General features: G+C 37.3%; 1 long non-coding RNA gene across 1 annotated transcript; it reads left to right on the top strand.

Annotated features, from left to right (window-relative positions):
* The first annotated feature begins 1301 nt into the window (after positions 1–1301).
* Positions 1302–12301, top strand: LOC142342236 (uncharacterized). Its single transcript, XR_012759160.1, has 3 exons — positions 1302–1391; positions 7804–8183; positions 12000–12301. It is a non-coding gene; the product is annotated as an uncharacterized LOC142342236 (long non-coding RNA).
* Positions 12302–20465: the final 8164 nt, after the last annotated feature.

Genomic DNA, 20465 nt, shown 5'->3' with positions numbered 1-20465 from the left:
CCCAATCATGGTAGTTATACCATAATGGGGGGCTATAATTTCATGGGGGTGGTGCTATAATGGGAAAGACCCAAATTTTTGGACCCAAATTTCTGGGGGTCACAAATAGTGTTGACAATAAACTTGAGTTGGATTTTGTGAGCTCTGATACTTATAATAAGGTGTTCAAACTTTGGGTCTTCATGAAATTACAGACCCCCATTATGTAACATGAGGACGATTAAAGGTTATCTGACCACTGAGCGGGGAAGCTTTAATGGGAAAGTGGAATTCTTCCGTTTGTGCCCCCCCGCCAGCTGATTGGGTGCATATTACTCCCCAGGCGCACGTGCCAAATTTTTACATAATGATTTTCTATGAATGACACGTGCTCTGTAAAGGAGGGAGTCATAACGTACGGGGCGGGGTACTAGTCCCGAAACATTTCGCCAGAACTTTTTCACTGGTGCCCCCCCCCCCCCCCCCCACAGAACCTTATGCTCCGCCCATTTAAAGAGCACATGCCATTTCACAGTAAATCATTGTAAAAATATGGGATCTATTCTGTTCCCCCCAGCTAAGTAAGCATAAATTTTTTTGACCCCCAGGCTCACGTGCTATTTTCTTAAATAGTAACGTGCTAAATAACATAGCAATAATTTGTAACTGGGGCTCATAAAAACACTGGGGGGGCGAAACAAAATAGATGTAAAGAATGGATCTACATAATTTTGTACCCCAGTATTCGAAAATTAGATCTCATTGTGTGGAAATATGGCACGTGCGTCTGGGGGGAAATATGGCACGTGCGTCAGGCGCATACGCGAATTTTTTACACAGTAATGTGCTGTTTATCAACATACAGGGCAGGGATCTATTCTGTTTTGCCCCCCCCCCCCTACCGCCCCAGCTTACTGAACATAAATCTGTTATGACCCTCAGGCGCACGTGATATTTTCTTTCATAGTAACGTGCTATATAACAACAGGGGGTCATAAAAACACTGGGGGGCCGAAACAGAATAGATTCACATACAGTTTGTCATTGGGGGCGTTAAAACACTGGGGGGGGGGGGGGGTATTGTTTGCATATTGTTTGCACCCCCTCCCCCGAAACTTAGGGGTGCATAAGGTACTGGGGGGGGGGGGGACAAAGAACACGAAAATCAATATATAGCAGGTGCTGCTTCAGCTGCGTTTTGACCATTTAACTTAAGTATTATTGGCTAATTTGGTCTGATTTGTGCGTCTGATTACTTTTTTCCCAGGATTTATGTACTTTAAGTTACGCTTAAAATGATGGTTTCTGCTGAGTGAGGCGTGTCAAAATTTCGCAGAGAAGGCATCCTTAGCTCAAGAGCACTTGTTAACGTATTTAATGTGCGAAAACGGATGTGGACAATGCATGAGAGAGTAAGTTCCCTTGAATGTTTTTGGTATCTCTTGATATTGAGCGAAGTAAAATCTCACCCAGATAATTTAAATGCGTAAACACAAACACCTTCTGTTCTGTTACAGTGTTGTTATTTGTGATCCTCATCAGATACTGTTTTAAAGCGTAAACGTATTCTTTTTTGCTTCACGAGCTGAGGAGGGGGGGAGGGGGGTAGATCAAAAATTTCATTGTAATTCCAGATCTTTTCCCTTTGTGCCCCCCAGTACGTTATGCTCTCCCAGTTACAGAGCACGTGACACTACATAGTAAATCATCATGTAAAAATATGGCACGTGCGTCCGGGGGGGGGGCAAATAATATGCACCCACTAAGCTGGGGGAGCCACAAACGAAAAATATCCTTAATTCTTTATCTGAGATTAAAACCGCCCTGAAGTGGAGAAAGATAGGCTTCGCTGTTCCAATGATTTATTGAGTTAATAATTCATCAAAAACTGAGTTAGAAAGCTTGACAGGATAGAGGACCAAAAATAGTTCTGTTTATCGTCGGACTCTAATTTAAACCCCCATTCTATTGCTTGCAAAGCAAGTCTGTCGACATTTCTGTGAAAGCTGAAAAATTCATATTAATCCGAAATCTGCCCGTTTTTTTGGCTGCTGGGATCTCTTATGTTTTTCCCCCCAGTGTTTTTTATGACCCCCAGTTACAAATTATATGTTGTTATATAGCACGATACTATGTAAGAAAATAGCACGTGCGTCTTGGTGTCATAAAAGATTGATGCTCACTAAGCTGGGGGGGGGGGGGGGGGGGGAGGGACAGAATAGATTCGCCTGCTCTATCACAAATCCGTCCAAGCTGAAGACAACAGTTATTGTTAACAATAAACTTGAGTCGGATTTTGTGAACTCTGATACCTATAATAAGGTGTTAAAACTTTGGGTCCTCATGAAATTACAGACCCCCTGGGGACTATAGGTTATCTGACCACTGGGCGGGGAAGCTTTAATGGGAAAGCGGAGCTTTTCCTTTTGTGCCCCCCCCCCAGCTTAGTGGGTGGATTTTACTCCCCAGGCGCACGTGCCAACTTTTCACAATGATTTACTATGAATGACACGTGCTCTGTAAATGAGGGAGGCATAACCTACTGGGACGTATTTGTTCCGAAACATTTCCCGGGAACTTCTCCGCTGGTGCTCCCCCACAGAACGTTATGCTCCGCCCAGTTAAAGAGCACATGCCGTTTCACAGTAAATCATTGTAAAAATATAGGATCTATTCTGTTTCGTCCCCACCCCTAGCTTAGTAAGCATAAATTTTATTTGACCCCCAGACGCACGTGCTACTTTCTTACATAGTAACGTGCTATGTAACCATGTAATTTGTGACTGGGGGTCATAAAAGCACTGGGGGGTCGAAACATAATAGATCCAAAGTATGGCATGTGCGTCGAAAAGGGGGTGCAAGTAATTGACCCACTAAGCTTGGGAGCACAAACGGAAAATATCCTTAATTTTTCATTTGCGATTAAAAACGCCCTGAAGTGTAGATAGGCCTCGCTGTTCCAATGACATCCGTTCCGCTGAGTGGTTGGATATTACTCCCCAGGCGCACGTGCCAAATTTTCACAATGATTTACTATGAATGGCACGTGCTCTGTAAAGGAGGGAGGCATAACCTACTGGGACGTATTTGTTCCGAAACATTTCCCGGGAACTTCTCCGCTGGTGCTCCCCCACAGAACGTTATGCTCCGCCCAGTTAAAGAGCACATGCCGTTTCACAGTAAATCATTGTAAAAATATAGGATCTATTCTGTTTCGTCCCCACCCCTAGCTTAGTAAGCATAAATTTTATTTGACCCCCAGACGCACGTGCTACTTTCTTACATAGTAACGTGCTATGTAACCATGTAATTTGTGACTGGGGGTCATAAAAGCACTGGGGGGTCGAAACATAATGGATCCAAAGTATGGCATGTGCGTCGAAAAGGGGGTGCAAGTAATTGACCCACTAAGCTTGGGAGCACAAACGGAAAATATCCTTAATTTTTCATTTGCGATTAAAAACGCCCTGAAGTGTAGATAGGCCTCGCTGTTCCAATGACATCCGTTCCGCTGAGTGGTTGGATATTACTCCCCAGGCGCACGTGCCAAATTTTCACAATGATTTACTATGAATGACACGTGCTCTGTAAAGGAGGGAGTCATAACGTACGGGGCGGGGTACTAGTCCCGAAATATTTCGCCAGAACTTTTTCGCTGGTGCCAACCCCGAGAACCTAATGCTCCGCCCATTTAAAGAGCACATGCCATTTCACAGTAAATCATTGTAAAAATATGGGATCTATTCTGTTCCCCCCCCCCCCCAAGTAAGCATAAGTTTTTTGACCCACAGGCTCACGTGCTATTTTCTTACATAGTAACTTGCTAAATAATATATGATTTGTAACTGGGGGTCATAAAATCACTGGGGGGGGGGCGGGCGAAACAGAATAGATGTAAAGAATGGATATACATAATTGTTTACCCCAGTATTCAAAAATTAGATCTCATTGTGTGAAAATTTGGCACGTGCGTCTGGGGGGTGCAAATAATATGCACCTACTGAGCTCTGTTGGGGGGGGGGCAAATGAAAAAGAAATATTATGTTCTGCCCTAGCAGAGTGAGCTTATACCATTTTACACCCCTCACGCGATTTTTTTACACAGTAACGTGCTGTTTATCAACATACAGGGATCTATTTTGTGTTCCCCCCAGCTTACTGTGCGTAAATCTGTTATGACCCCCAGGCGCACGTGATATTTTCTTACATAGTAGCGCGCTATATAACAAAATATAATTTGTAACTGGGGGTCATAAAAACACTGGGGGGGGGGCCGAAACAGAATAAAGTCAGTTTGTAATTGGGGGCGTAATGGGGGGGGCAAAACAGAATAGATCAGAAATTGCTGATTTTTTCCGTTTGTGCCCCCAGCTCAGTGCTGGGTTCATATTGTTTGCACCCCTCCCCCGAAACTTAGGGGTGCATAAGTTACTGGGGGGGACAAAGAACACGAAAATCAATATATAGCAGGTGCTGCTTCGGCTGCGTTTTGACCATTTAACTAAAGCATTATTTGCTAATTTGGTCTGATTGGTGCGTCTGATTACTTTTTTCCCAGGATTTATGTATTTCAAGTTACGCTTAAAATGATGGTTTCTGCTGAGTGAGGCGTGTCAAAATTTCGCAGAAAAGGCATCCTTAGCTCAAGAGCACTTGTGAACGTATTTAAGGTGCGAAAACGGATGTGGACAATGCATGAGAGAGTAAGTTCCCTTGAATGTTTTTGGTATCTCTTGATATTAAGCGAAGTAAAATCTCACCCAGATAAATTAAATGCGTAAACACAAACACCTTCTGTTCTGTTACAGTTTTGTTATTTGTGATCCTCATCAGATACTGTTTTAAAGCGTAAACGTATTTTTTTTTGCTTCACGAGCTGAGGGGGGGGGAGGGGGGGTAGAGCAAAAATTTCATTGTAATTCCAGATCTTTTCCCTTTGTGCCCCCCAGTACGTTATGCTCTCCCAGTTACAGAGCACGTGACACTACATAGTAAATCATCATGTAAAAATATGGCACGTGCGTCCGGGGGGGGGGGGGCAAATAATATGCACCCACTAAGCTGGGGGAGCCACAAACGAAAAATATCCTTAATTCTTTATCTGAGATTAAAACCGCCCATTTTATAGCTTGCAAAGCAAGTCTGTCGACGTTTCTGTGAAAGCTGAAAAATTCATATTAATCCGAAATCTTCCCGTGTATTGGCTGCTGGGATCTCTTATGTTTCGCCCCCCATCGTTTTTTATGACCCCCAGTTACAAATTATATGTTGTTATATAGCACGTTACTATGTATGAGAATAGCAAGTGCGTCTTGGTGTCATAAAATATTGATGCTCACTAAGCTGGGGGGACAGAATAGATTCGCCTGCTCTATCACAAATCGGTACAAGCTGAAGACAACAATTCTTGTTGACAATAAACTTGAGTTGGATTTTGTGAACTCTGATACCTATAATAAGGTGTTAAAACTTTGGGTCTTAATGAAATTACAGACCCCCTGGGGACTATAGGTTATCTGACCACTGGGCGGGGAAGCTTTAAAGGGAAAGCGGAGCTTTTCCTTTTGTGCCCCCCCCCCCAGTTGAGTGGGTGGATATTACTCCCCATGCGCACGTGCCAAATTTTCAAAATGATTTACTATGAATGACACGTGCTCTGTAAATGAGGGAGGCATAACGTACTGGGACGTACCTGTCCACAAACATTTCCCGGGAACTTCTCCGCTGGTGCTCCCCCACAGAACGTTATGCTCCGCCCAGTTAAAGAGCACATGCCGTTTCACAGTAAATCATTGTAAAAATAAAGGATTTATTCTGTTTCGCCCCCCCCCACCCCCACACCTAGCTTAGTAAGCATAAATTTTTTATGACCCCCAGACGCACGTGCTACTTACTTACATAGTAACGTGCTATGTAACATCATGTAATTTGTGACTGGGGGTCATAAAAAGCACTGGGGGGCGAAACATAGATCCAAAGTATGGCATGTGCGTCGAAAAGGGGGTGCAAGTAATATGACCCACTAAGCTTGGGAGCACAAACAAAAAATATTCCTAATTCTTCATCTGCGATTAAAAACGCCATGAAGTGTAGATAGGCCTCGCTGTTCCAATGACATATTGGGTTAATAATTCATCAAAAATTGAATTAGGGAGCTTGACAAGATAGAGGACCAAAAGTAGTTTTTGTTTATCGTCAAACTGCAATCTAAACCACCCATTTTATAGCTTGCGAAGCAATTCTGTCGACATTTTTGAAAGCTGAAAAATTCAAAATAATCCGAAATCTGCTCCTTTATTGGCTGCTGGGATCTATTCTGTTTCGCCCCCCACCCGAGTGTTTTTTATGAACCCCAGTTACAAATTATGTTGTTGTACAGCACGTTACTATGTAAGAAAATAGCACGTGCGTCTGGGTGTCATACAAGATTGATACTCACTAAGCTGGGGGGGGAAACAGAATAGATCCGGCTGCCGTATCACAAAGCGGTCCAAGTTGAAGACAACAAATATTGTTGACAATAAACTTGAGTTGGATTTTGTGAGCTCTGCTACTTATAATAATGTGTTAAAACTTTGGGTCTTCATGAAATTACAGACACCATTATGTACAATGATAGGGACTATAGGTTATCTGACCACTGAGCGGGGAAGCTTTAATGGGAAAGCGGAGTTTTTCCGTTTGTGGCCCCCGGACAGCTGAGTGGGTGCATATTACTCCCCAGGCGCACGTGCCAAATTTTTACATAATGATGTTCTATGAGTGACAGAGAATGACATCCCTCTGTAAATGAGGGAGGCATAACGCACTGGGGGTCCTGGCCCCGAAACATTTCCCCAGAAGTTTTCCACTGGTGCTCCACCACAGAACCTTATGCTCCGCCAATTTAAAGAGCACATGCCATTTCACAGTAAGTCATTGTAAAAATATGGGATCTATTCTGTTTCGCCCCCTCCCAGCTTAGTAAGCATAATTTTGTTATGACCCCACGGCACACGTGCTATTTTCTTGCATAGTAACGTGCTATTTAACAACATGTAATTTGTAACTGGGGGGCAAAACAGAATAGATTCAAAATTTGGCATGTGCGTCGGAAATGGGGTGCAAATAATATGACCCACTTAGCTTGGGAGCACAAACGGAAAAGATGCCTTTGTTACGCCCATAAGCTAAAGAGCACGTGCTTTTAGATAGTAAAACAGTATGTAAAAACATGATTGATCTTTTCCGTTTGTGCCCCCCAAGTACGTTATGATCCCCCAGTTATAGAGCGCGTGCCATTACATAGTAAATCATTATGTAAAAATGTAGCACGTGCGTCTGAGGGGCATGGTGGTGCAAATAATATGCGCCCACTAAGCTGGGGGGGGGGGCACAAACGGAAAAAAATCCAACATGGCTTGGGGGGGTGTGGTGTAAATGAGACACACACAAAAGATAAGCTGGAGAGGGGGGCTTACACTATTCGAGGATTAAGCCAAAATTATGATGTGATTTGACTGCAGGTTCACCTATACTCGCTGAAAACTCTGTGCAAGTTTTAAACTCTAGCTCTGTATGACAATTTGGCACTCTAGAATCGGACAATGTAGAGATCGTGCTTTTATAATTTGTTCGTGAGTCTTTCAAAACTTTTTCCGCCTTGTGCCGCAGCTTAGTTTGCACCCCGAAGCGCAAGTACCATATTTTTACATAATGATTCACTGTGTAAAGGCACTTGCTCTGTAACGGGGGATGTATAACGTACTGGGGGGGGGCACAAACTGAACATATCCTCTTTTCAAATACACTTAGAACTGCTTGAAAAAGATAATTTGCATGTAGCTACTACACATGTGCTTGCTGCCGTGACACAGAATACCGAAACAGAAGAAGACGGAGGAGAAGTCCCAGGGGTCGAAGGAAACGACGCAAAAGACAATCCAGAGCAATGGCTCGAGACGAAGAAAACCCTGTCACGCCTGACAAAGAAACAGAAAATCTACAGAAGAGACAAATTTCGCAAAGTGTCACATCGGTTGCAGCAGCGTCTACGTGCTTTATTTGCGCTTTTCTGCTAATAACGACCCTCTGCATCTTAATATCTAAGTGTTCTCAAAGCGTAGAGACGAATCATGAAATTATAATGAAGAATTTTGTTGTAGTGACCACAATTGATGCCGGTAGATCTCAGGTTGACATTTTCGAGAGAACAAGACCCTCAAGTGAGAAGAATTTCTCGTTTAATTTTAGAACTTACTCTCTGACTTTCTGTTGTATACCCTACCCCCTACTACTCCCACTTCCCACATATTTTTCGTACCCTAAATTCCTCTCCTTCGCAATTTTAAGCAGCTAAACTTAATCGATGACACTTTACTACTACAAGTCAAGTGAAAAATGAAAAGTGCGTTAAAACTGGTGCCTCTGTTTAAAACTTCGTAGTGGAATAAATTAACCAGTAATGACGTCATCTGAAGCCTTTTTGGTTAGATTCTATGTTCCCATTCCACCAGGCCAGTACAAACCCCCCCCCCCCCCCCCCCTAATGATAAAGGTCGCGCCAGCTTAGTGCTTCAACTAGTCGTTCGAAAGCAGTTATTCCGACCTTTGTTGAATTTTTTATAGCCTTCTTTCGCACGTAATCAGTTGCTCCCAAACGAAGTATCTTGCAATTATTTGGGTCCTGTTGTTCAATAGCAGCGAAGCGATAGCGACTATTATTGGGGACATCACTCTTTCTTCGGCTTTTTCACGTCAGTGAGAAGTCAAATCACAGTGGTGATTTTGGTCACACTGAAATAGTAAAAGGAGCAAAAAATCGAGTAGGTTTGAGGTGTGATTTTTTTCAAAATACGTTTAAAGTGGAGAGAGAAATTGGTGTTTGAACAATTTGGCGGTTTTTGAGATGGATTTGACTTCTGTTTTCAAAGTTTCCTCTCCTTTAGTGCTTTTAAGACGGTACATAATTTGTGTTCTAGTTGTGCCTTCTTGCCTTTGCTTGAAGTCATTAAGGGACAGCTAAAACTTTATCTGACTTTGCCACTATTTGTTGCCATAAAATATTAGTGAATTTTAGATTTTGTCCCTTTTTAAAAATATCTATTGTCTTATTACTTAGTATCATCATTGATAGGTCTGATTAGGTGCTAATGAGGCATGAAAGAACTTAATTAATAATCTAAGGAGCGCTTGTCGTTTGAGAGCAATTCATCTTACGGTTTATGTTTTCTATTTTTTCAATCCTCCCTGTCTTTCTTTTTGGCTCTTTTTTTCTTTGTTTCCTCATTTTGATTTTAACTGCATGTAGACTTAAATAAAATTCTGCAAATGTTTTAATTTTCTGAAAAATTGTTTCCGCAATGGTCTTGCGAGCTTGCTAGTATAAGTTGAAAAGTCGAGACGCTGAGATCGTTTAACTGTGCTTTTTATTTTTGATGGAAGAAGAGAGAAGAGAAGGTCAATAAGGGCTAGGGCTTTCGCGAAATTGAACAGAGAGCAGCCACAACTTTGAGAGGGGACTGCTCAGCATTTCATGAGAGAATTGCGTTTTACGCAACTGCACTTTTGGCAAAATTTTAAGATGTTTTGTCCTTAACTCGGTCAGAGAATCAGATGAAGCCCGTGGGTCTCACGTAAAGTGAAAGCAGGCGATACAGTTGTCTTAGGATTTTTTTAAAAGAAGGTAGTTCCTTTTTAGACAGAATAGGATTCTTGTTCAACGAAGTTCTTGAGATGACTCTCGGCATTGTCAAGCTCATCTTTATAGTTAGTTTTGCAATGAACCTCATGGTTAGTTTCTTTACGAGCTATTGTATTACATACACAGCAAGGCTTAGTGTCTTTGAAATTGAATTGGTCAAGTTGTGGTTCTACAGATATCTTGACCTCATGATCGGGGACATGATTGGGGGCGAAAGTTATGGGTCACGGTACTCGTGTTGAATAAAAGAGGTATTGGACAAACTTTGCAAGTTTAACCCTCAAAGATTAGTTAGGTCCTCATTCAGCAAAAAAGAGTCATCTGATTAAAGTGGCAACTTTGCTTGACGTCCTGAAAATGAATCTTTTGAAAATTCTTTTGGTCCAGCCAAATAACATTGTAATAGATAATAGATAGTTTACACGTCGAACATCTGTTCAACCAATAACTAGTGATTTCATTCTCTTTCAAAATATGTATCGCAAATACTTTCGTTAAAAAATTTGGAGTTGCTAGTTTGTTATTGCAGGTCGAGCCAAAAACTGAAATACGAGATCGCATTATTTTTTTCAAGAAGATCACTGATTGCGAAAGAAGCGTTTTCATTGTTTTACCGTTTTTCAAAAATTTAAAAAAAATGTTGCAGTTTTTACAATTAGGCAGTTTTGTAAATTCTACTTAATTATAGGATTTGATGTTTGCTGTTATGTTGAGTCTTTCTCATTTGTTTTTCTGAGCCAAATATGAAATTTTTATCTGGCTAGCTTGAAAAGGCTGAAAATTAGCATGAACTGCAATTTTCAAGGCTTTCGCCGATTTTTTAAAGAAAACTAAATATACTTTGAGCCTGTTCCTAAATTTTGACTTTTATCATAACATTTAATGTATGGTTCATCATAACTAAAAAGAAACAAGCTTTAGAAATACTTAATCATTTTTTGCTTACTTTAATTTTGAAGATTCGTCATTTTATTTTTATTGTTTGCACATTTTTTGTAGAAGGTTATGCTAGCCCCCACCTCTTCGTTTACTTTTTGACTCTTTTTGAGGGCATTCCATTCTTGCATATGTGGTATTAATTTGAAGCTTCCTGCGTGCAAAATTTCAGTACAAAAATTATAGGGATTCTGCTTTTTTGGAAAAATTTCTCCATTTTCAACGCTTAATTTCAGGCAACTAACTAGGCCTATTTTTTTTAAAAATCAATCTTAGATAAAATTTTGGTCAAAATTCAATCAGTTACAAGTAGCGGTTTTTACACTATCTTATTATTCTGTCATTGTCTCCATATACAAAAAATATAAAAAAAAATGAGTTTTGAGAATGAATTTGCGATAAGTTGTCAGCCAATTTTTAGATCTTTTCATAATTTTTTAACTCTTCCCGCACCTGTGTTAACCTTATATTTCGCCAAATGTTCAGTTTGTTTTAAATCTATGTTTAAGTCTTAATAAACAGGCAAAGTCATTTGATATCTGTCCATTAATGATTAGTTGTTAAACAAATTCTTGAAAAAATAAAAATAAAGATATTTTATAAACTGACAAACTAAGAGAAATTTTCAAGTGATAGCATGCACTTTGTCCGCGTGCACAATTGACTGAACAGCAAACAGCAATGACTCATTCTGTTTTTCGTACCTTTTTTGATCACGTTTAATGCATTTTGATAACCTCATATGCCACTAATAAAACTTGTTCTTATATTTTTATAAGGTACCTGAGTTGTTAGGAGACGCTCTATGTACTCAGTCAGCTTTTATTCATTTCGAATTTCATATAAGCTTTATTGTTTTATTAAAAATGATTGTGTTTTCTACAGCCACATTTATCAATGTTTTTGAATAAAACGTTATTACTGGAAACATTAGAGAGTATGAAAAACAGTTAACTTTGAATCAGTATTCATGAATTTGACTTCAGAGTTTTTTAAAATAATCTTCATTTTTTAAACAACTTCAAAATTTATGGAAAAGACTGATGAAGCTCAATAATGCAAAAGAATTCGAACTTAGAGTTCGTGTTTATTTACAACACGTTTAAGAATTTTTTTATATTTATCATAATTTAAGGTTAACTATGTCTTTCGTATTTGAAAGTTACTAAGTTTCCTCTGAAATTTTTTTCTCGGTTGTTTCTGTTTCAAAATTCAGCTTAATACATTTAGCTATTTTCCTAGCCGCTTAAATCAAACAATGTTTGATGCTAAAACAAACGTTTCTGAAATATCATGATCGATATGTTGATTTGATATTATGCTTTGAAATGCGAATGTGGGAACATTCTGTGCCACGCACAGAACAAGCAAACCTTCTTGTTAATGTTTATTTATGTTTCAGCGATTAGCGTCTCACCAGCAGCCAGAATTAACTTTACCCAAAGAACAGTTTTGTCCCTCAGAGGCCATCTTTCGCTTCCTCTGTTGGCGGCATTTTTTATTACTGTCTCGTCTTTCCTGACAAAACTATTTTTCTTTTTTGTGCGAAAGAGGACTAAAAGACTTCAATTGATAAATTCAAGATCTATGTACAGCGATGTGTAAAAAGGTTTTGACAATGCTTCGACAAAGGATTCCGTTATACATTATAAACTACATATTATTCAGACTGAAGGTGACTCGAACTTCATGCCAGATCCTGTAATTTCCTTGGAAGGATGTCCCAGTACGCACTCGAGTTGAGTCAGATCAGAGTTAATTTGAGTCTGGACCTCAACCAGGAGAGCTATATCCGTCCGCTACAAGAATTTTCAAACTCTTGAAATGAACTGTGTCCAATTTATCGAACAAATTTTTGCGACTCGGAAAGCAAAAGTAATATATTTGATGATTAATAGCCGCGAAGCGATAGCGGCTATTATTGGAGACATCTTGATTTTTTACGATTCAAAGAATTTGAATTGTATTGGGGTGCTGTCTTTTTACGACTCGAAGAGGAGTATTGGAGAAGTCCTTTTTTTAAATCAATTTTATTGGAGTGATTTTTGAAGCGGGAAATGAAATGCGTGAAAAAACTTCTTGGGCTGAACAAAAGTGAAGAGCGGAGCAAAAAGCGAACGGTTTTTGTTCATACCGCTATTTTTGAGAGAGCGAAAAATTGAATTGTTAAAAAATTTTCTCTAACCGAGCGAAATTTTTTTGTTCACGTGCGGCTTTTAAAAGCATTTTTTTGCAACTATTGATGGTTGTGAGGTTTGATTATGATTTTATATTAGTTTCAGGCTTGCTCTGATAGGAATTGAAGGTTTCAAGTAGTTAATTTGAGTTTAATGCTAATTTGGAGGTTTTTGATCAGTTTTGCTCATTTTTAGGTGAAATTTAGTGATTTTTTGCCTGTTTTTCTTTTAATGCTTTAAGTGGGATTTGAATAGAAGCATGTTACTTAACGAATATTCAGATAACAATTGACTAAAGTTTTTTGGAATGAATCATTTTTTTCTTCGGAAAATTGACAGAAAAATTGAGAAATTTTAAACCATTTTTCTTATTTTTTTGCAGTTTTTCTTTGTTAATCTTACACAAGTTTCTTAGCTATTATGACTTGCCCATTGTTTTGCGAGCTTTTCATTGCTCTAATTGCAAAGGAACTTTATTTGGCTTTATGTTTCCTTGTACTATTTATAAGAACTCATTAAATTTTTCTAGTTCTTTTGTTCAATTTGTTTTTGAATGCCGTTTCTATTCTTCCTCATTATTTTCATGACATTTGTGGAGATTCAGGGTTCACAATAGTTGTTCTAGTTGTTTAGTCATAAGCAGGGGCAATTTTCTCCTTCGAGTCGTTTCCGGAATTCTTCTGGCTATGTTTTTTTTTTAAGATCTGTTCACAAATTTTCATGATTTTTGAAGTCAAATTGGAGTAGTGATTTTGATCACGCCGAAACAGGAAGTCGAGCGAAAAAGCGAGTGGTTTTGCGGCGTGAAACGTTTTGGCTTTAATTTTAAAATAGGGTGAGAAAACGGTGTTTGAACAAAAATTCGCTTTCTCGCTGGTGGTTTTTTGTTCCTATGCGACAATTTCACTTTGATTTTTACTGTTTTTTCCCATTTTCTGGATTGGATTTTTTCTAATTGATTTTCCCAATCTATTCATAGACCATTCTAGGTCTAATTTTTTGTTTAGTCAATGAAAATTCTTTGAATTTTACGTCAGGAGTTGTCTTGTTATGTTTTTTTAATTCGTCTCCATCGATGCTCACTTCTACTGCTTTGAATTCTACTGCTTTGGAGTTAAAATTTGTGTGTGTGACGTCATTTTTGATTTTAGGTCGATTGCGTGTTTTACCTCACTCAAAATGATGACTTCTAAACTCAGTTATCGAACTTTAATTTTTATGAACATTTACGTGTTAAAGATCAATAGTGTGCATCTAAGTAGTGCCTGACGTATATGCCCTAATTCTTGAGTATAAGATCCTTATTTTTCAGTTTGAATATCAATTTTGAAAAAGTTTTTTTAGTGCTTTTTTCTTTATTGACCGTATGTGTCATGTCATAAAACTGACAGTCCGAATCTAACACAAAAATCTAGTGGTCTTTTAAAGGACTGGTGGTCGATCTGTCTATCATATTTCTTTAGTTATTTCAATTCATGGAAGTCCACAAGCGTCTATCGCGGCTATTTTCCGGCAATCTGCCGGCTATGTTTGTAAATGTGGGGAAAACCCAGAACTTGACAAATGCCGAAATTTTCTAGAATATCTGAAATAATGTAGATTGTAAATTTTAAGTCATCGGTCATCTCTTTACCTGTGCAATGAACGCAATGAAGTTTATTAGTTGAATAATACTTATGCCAGTTGTTTTATAATTCGGACCGCCCTTTTGAGGGAGCAACTTTGTGCTCAGAAGTTGTTTGTTATCAGTTACTTTTGGCGGATCGATATTTTTGAAATAGAAAGACACGAGTGGTATCATCAGAAAGCTTTATACAGTCTTCAATTGACTGGGACTTGCCGAAATTATAGTGAGACTTTTTTTGCCTAATTTTTGCTGAGTTTTGCGAAATTACCTTTTAACTGAGATTTTGGACAATTTACCTTTGATGCTTTCTGTCAATTTTCAGCTCAGTTTTGGCCATTTTACCCCTTTTATCCATACATAATCGAGTCAAATCGGCATTATTTGCTATTTTTGTTCCATATTTATTTTTAGCTCCGCCCTTAGAACATTTTCAACGAATTTTACGAATTACCATGAGATCCACTGTTTAGTGGAGGAATCTGGAATGACAATTTTGACGCTTTTTTTTCCAATTTAATCAATATTCAATAATTTTGCTTAATTATTTAGACATTTTTCTCTCTTTATCAACTTTTTCAACACTCTGTGGATCATAAAATAAGGTCTAGAGAAAATTATGCAATGTCTTTTATCATTGTTGTTGTTGCCAGATAAGTTTTTTTTTGTAATTCCATTCTATTTTTAAAAATTTATTCAGCAATAAATTGAGACTACCAAAACGAATTCAGCCGAATTGTGTTTCAACCTTAGCTCAAAAAACAATTCAGTAAATACGAGATTGATATGACTTTAGGTAGTTTCTTTCATTTTAAATTTGAAAATCTTGACAAATGATGATCTTTGCTGCTTTCGAATTCACTGAGCATCCTGTTATTTTCAGAAGTAATTTATAATTTTATCAGAAGTTGTAACGAAAGTTATTCTATTTGATGCCGTTTTCGACCAACTTATTCTGAAATTTAATTCTACAGCCCAAGAATTTTTTTTCTTTTCTGAATAGTTGATTGACGTCAGTGAGCCATCTTTGTACTTGGGCCACGTCCTTTTCTTCAATTGATAGTTCTGCCTGCTGACGACACAGTTAATGGTAAATTTACACAGGGAAAGAATATAGACATAACAAAAAGATATTCTAAAGTTTGTTCATAACTGCAAGTCAGCCTCTCAAGGGCTCTTATTTAGGCGCTCTCCTTTTTACAATTCAAGGAATTTTCACTAATCAAAGAACTTGATTTGTATTGGGGCGCCGTCTTTTTATTTTTTTATACTTCTTTTCACATATAAATTTTGATGTCAAATTGAAGTGATGATTTGGTCTTGCTGAAATAGCATGGAGCAGGCGTGGAGCAAAAAGCAATTGGTTTTGATGCATAAGTTTTTTACACTAGTTTTAAAGCATACTGAGAAAACCTCGAACAAAAATTTGCTGAAATTTCCCATTATAGTACCCCTCGAAAATTAAGCCCACATTATGGTATAACTACCGTGGTTGGGGCTACAGGTTTAATTAACACTAATTTGTGGGGAATATAGTGGGAAAGTTTCTTTCTCGCAAGTTGTATTTCGTTCACATGCCGCAGTTTGATTTCTATTTTTATCATTTTAAAATTCTGCGATGTGACTTTTTTTGAAAATGGTTTTTTCAATCCCTTCAATGTTTTTTACAGGACTTGTTTTGTGTTTAGTCATTGAGGGTTCTTTGAATTGTAAGTCAGGACTTGTCCTGTTATGTTTTTTTTTGTAATTAACGCTACCTTTTGTTCACGTTTTTTGTATCACTTGAGTCGCGACCCACGTTTGACTTACTTCACCCACCCTTCAAAATAAATGAATTTAAAATTTTTTAATTGAATTGCGCAGCGTATTGAGCACTGTCAAGATCATAGGAGCAACATCAAACGAAACGGAATACACCGATAAAGCTCGGTTATTACGTCATGGTGCATTAGGTTATCAGAGGTCATTAGAAAGATTGCTAGCTGGCTTTTGTAATAAGCTCAATTGCATTCAGTGTAGAAGCCGTATCAAATATAGTTTTAGAATCTAGCTGAAACTGCACACCAAAATGTGACATTTAGAAGCTTTTGAAACCAATTCTGTCCGTTTTTATCTCTTCTTTTTTGTTTTTATGTTTCAATCCCGATGTGTGTCATGCGTGCCAACGGCAGTTATTTTCCAAAACAATGTAAATAGTTTTCAGTGCCCATTCCTGGTTTTTTAAGTCCAGTTTTAAGGATCTGTTTTGTTTCTGTCCCATGTTAGTAGGTATATAGTTTTACGACAGTGCTTTTGGCTACATAGATCGTGCTATATAGCATATAAATTGTTATTAGGGATAAGAAAAACTCTGGGCCGAGTTAAAACAGAATGGTGTTTTTTCTGCTTAGTCATTGAAAATTTTTGGATTCGTAGGTCAGGACATCTCTTGCTATTTCCAAATTCCTTTATATTTTTTTCGTCATAGATAAGTCATCACTCTCACGTTTCCTTTCCGTGAAAAAACGTTAATACTCCTTTTTTTTCACTTTGACTGGTAAATAGATGCCGTCGAATTAGTCGAATTGATGCAGCCAAAACTGAAGAAAATTGACTCCTTGAGATAAATTAATTAACGCAAGTACGCTATACAACATAATTGTTCGGCTGAATAGAGCCAGTTACTAAAGCTTTAATGTTCTTCTTTTTGTAAACAAGAAGCCCAGTCTCTTATTTTTTAGTCATTTTGATACACTCTAAAAAATTTGCAGGTAAATTGATTATAAAATGCAGGTAATTTTACCTAGAATTTGCAAGTAAATTGTTCTTTAATGCAACTTACCCAGAAACTACCTGCAAGCAATCTAAACTACCTGCAATTCTAGGTAAATTTGCCTGCAAAGTACCTAGAAATTGCAGTGTTACCCTCCTAGAATTTTACCTGCAAAAAAAAAAATTCTAGGTAGTTCTACCTGCAAATTGCATGTAAAAATTGCAGGTAGAATTACCTAGAAATTTCATTTTGCAGGTAATTTTTTTAGGTGAAAATACCTGCAAATTCTAGGTAAGTTCTAGGAAAATTTACCTAGAATTTTACCTGCAAAAAAAATTTTTAGGTAATTCTACCTGCAAACCGTTCATGCAATTTGCAGGTAGAATTACATAGAATTTTTTTTTGCAGGTAAAATTCTAGGTAAATTTTCCTAGAACTTACCTAGAATTTGCAGGTATTTTCACCTAAAAAAATTACCTGCAAAATGAAATTTCTAGGTAATTCTACCTGCAATGTTTACATGCAATTTGCAGGTAGAACTACCTAGAATTTTTTTTTGCAGGTAAAATTCTAGGAGGGTAACACTGCAATTTCTAGGTACTTTGCAGGCAAATTTACCTAGAATTGCAGGTAGTTTAGATTGCTTGCAGGTAGTTTCTAGGTAAATTGCATTAAAGAACAATTTACTTGCAAATTCTAGGTAAAATTACCTGCATTTTATAATCAATTTACCTGCAAAATTTATCACCATTCTGATTAGCAAGAAGCTTCTGTCGGGTGTGCAAAAAAACCTGGTATGACCAGGTTATCAACTTTGCACTTCCCATTATACTGTATTTTTAACGTGGGTCTCAGCTCGCCATGTACATAGTACACGACTTAAACAAAACCACCAGCGGGAAGGCGCCCACAAGGTCTCGAACTTGGGATCAAGGACGGGCAGTTTAAAATTTAAAATAAAACATACAGGCACAAATTAAAAGTAGCAAAGATTTAAAATTACATGTGATGTTACATGCTTTACATGCAAAATACATGAAAAAAATTAATTAAGAAGCTCCGGAGAGAGTTACTACCCATCCGAGATCCAATTTCCAAAATAAGAGACATCAAACCTCTCTCTGGAGCAATGGAAAAGAAACAACAGTAAACACTTTAACGTGCAAAATAAATCAGCTCACAGGCCAGCAGAAGAATTTAAGTTCATAGGGTGGTACCCTCTACTCAAGTTCCGTTCCTCTTTCGGCAAAATACTGATAATATTGAAAGCAAGTTATAGGAAGGCATGCTTTTTGACAGGGCGGTGCCCACTAATCAAAAAGCACACCTGCCTACTCTAAAAATTTGTTTTATATTTCATATCTATTTATATTCAGGTTTTCTGTAGGTTTCTTTTCCATATAAATCGAGTCAGAGTTGTATTATCTAAACTAATTTTTTTTTGTTTTTTTATAATGATAACAATCGGACATTGAAAACAGCAGATTAACAAAATGAGGAGCCCAACACATTCAAAACACACAATAAGAGCAGATGAGGCAGTTTTGGAATCACAATAAATAGTACTGAAAAGGTTTAAATGCAATCTAATTATTTTTCAACTCAAGCTAATCTTTCACTTGAAACGGCAGAATAAGATGAAGGGAAGCTCCAAAACTTTAACTACAACTAAAATGATTAAGAAAAGATAAGAATTCTAAAAACAATATAGTTTGGGAGCAACCACAATGCATAACCGAAAATTGCAGAACAAAGAGATCAGAGTTAGATCGCATTCACAAATACTGAGTTATAAATAAGAAACTAGAAATAAGAAATTAGAAAAGTACTGAATAGGTTCAAATGCAATCTAAATATTTTTGAACTCAAACTAATCTTTCATTCTAAACGGCAGATAAAGATGAAGGGAAGCTCCAAAACTTTAATTCCTACAATTAAAATGATTAAGAAATGATAAGAATTCTAAAAACAATATAGTTTGGGAGCAACCACAATGCATGACAGAAAATTGCAGAACAAAGAGATTAGAGTTAGATCGCATTCACAAATACTGAGTTATAAATAAGAAACTAGAAATAAGAAATTAGAAAAGTACTGAATAGGTTCAAATGCAATCTAAATATTTTTGAACTCAAACTAATCTTTCATTCTAAACGGCAGAATAAGATGAAGGGAAGCTCCAAAACTTTAATTCCTACAACTAAAATGATTAAGAAATGATAAGAATTCTAAAAACAATATGGTTTGGGAGCAACCACAATGCATAACCGAAAATTGCAGAACAAAGAGATTAAAGTCAGCATCGCATTTATAAATACTGAGTTATAAATAAGAAATCAGATTATACTAACAATAGCAGCAACCTTTGATTTTATCAGCAGAAATACAAATTGAAGCAAGCGGAAAATTGATATTCAAAAATCAGACGTTCAAGGAGCAGCGTACGAGACAGATGAATTAATACAGCACATTCGGAGAACTAACTAATTTTTTTGGCTTTTTTTTTCTTTTTATTTAATTTTTTTTGCTAAAATGAAATACTTAATCTACATGCAAATATTAAGCATTGAAGTTACATATTAAGTTACATATTGGCTTCATGTAAGTAACACTTTGAAGAACTGCCCTCCAACCTTGTGCAATCTCAAAGTCCTAATGTGTAATCTTAATATCAAGAGCAACATGTCACCTATTAAGTCAGAGAACAGTTCAAAACAAATAAAAATTAGGAAAAGTCAGGCACGCAGGCACGATTGAACATGAAATCACATATTTTACTAAGAAGTTTTGCGTATTGGCTTCTACATTGCACTTTCAGATGGTAATTGGGAATTAATCTATTGTTCTGATCGTAAAAAAACTTATTTTGAGCACTATCACAAGGGCGGGGAAAAGCACTTGCTTTAACAACAGTATTGGGAAAATATTCAGCCTTAAATTCAGTCTTTATTCGTGCATTAAAGTTCTTTAATTTTGATAAAAGTGGTTCTTCAGTTTGATCACCACGTTCAAACAATTCAACTACACAAAGTATTTGTTTGGGCCACTCAGCAGGCAGATGTTGTTTAAATTGTAAAATATATTGCAACATTTCATCAACGGATTTTTCTCTCAAATCATTACCGCCCAGTAAAATGCAAATATATTTAAAATGTGCTACAGAAGGAAATAACTCTGCTAAATGTGATAATCTACGACCGCCTTGGGAACATATTACAAACTTTTTATGATAAGTTTTTAAAATATCATAAGACCAGCATGTTTCATAAGTATCTCTTAAATTAGAGTCTCCAATAAACACTACCCTATTATCTA

Source organism: Convolutriloba macropyga, chromosome 7 (assembly GCF_964194025.1).
Source record: "Convolutriloba macropyga chromosome 7, txConMacr16.3, whole genome shotgun sequence".
In the NCBI taxonomy this organism is placed as follows: domain Eukaryota; kingdom Metazoa; phylum Xenacoelomorpha; order Acoela; family Convolutidae; genus Convolutriloba; species Convolutriloba macropyga.
The sequence above is the reverse complement of the archived record's forward strand: the minus strand, read 5'-3'. Positions and strand labels throughout refer to the sequence as shown.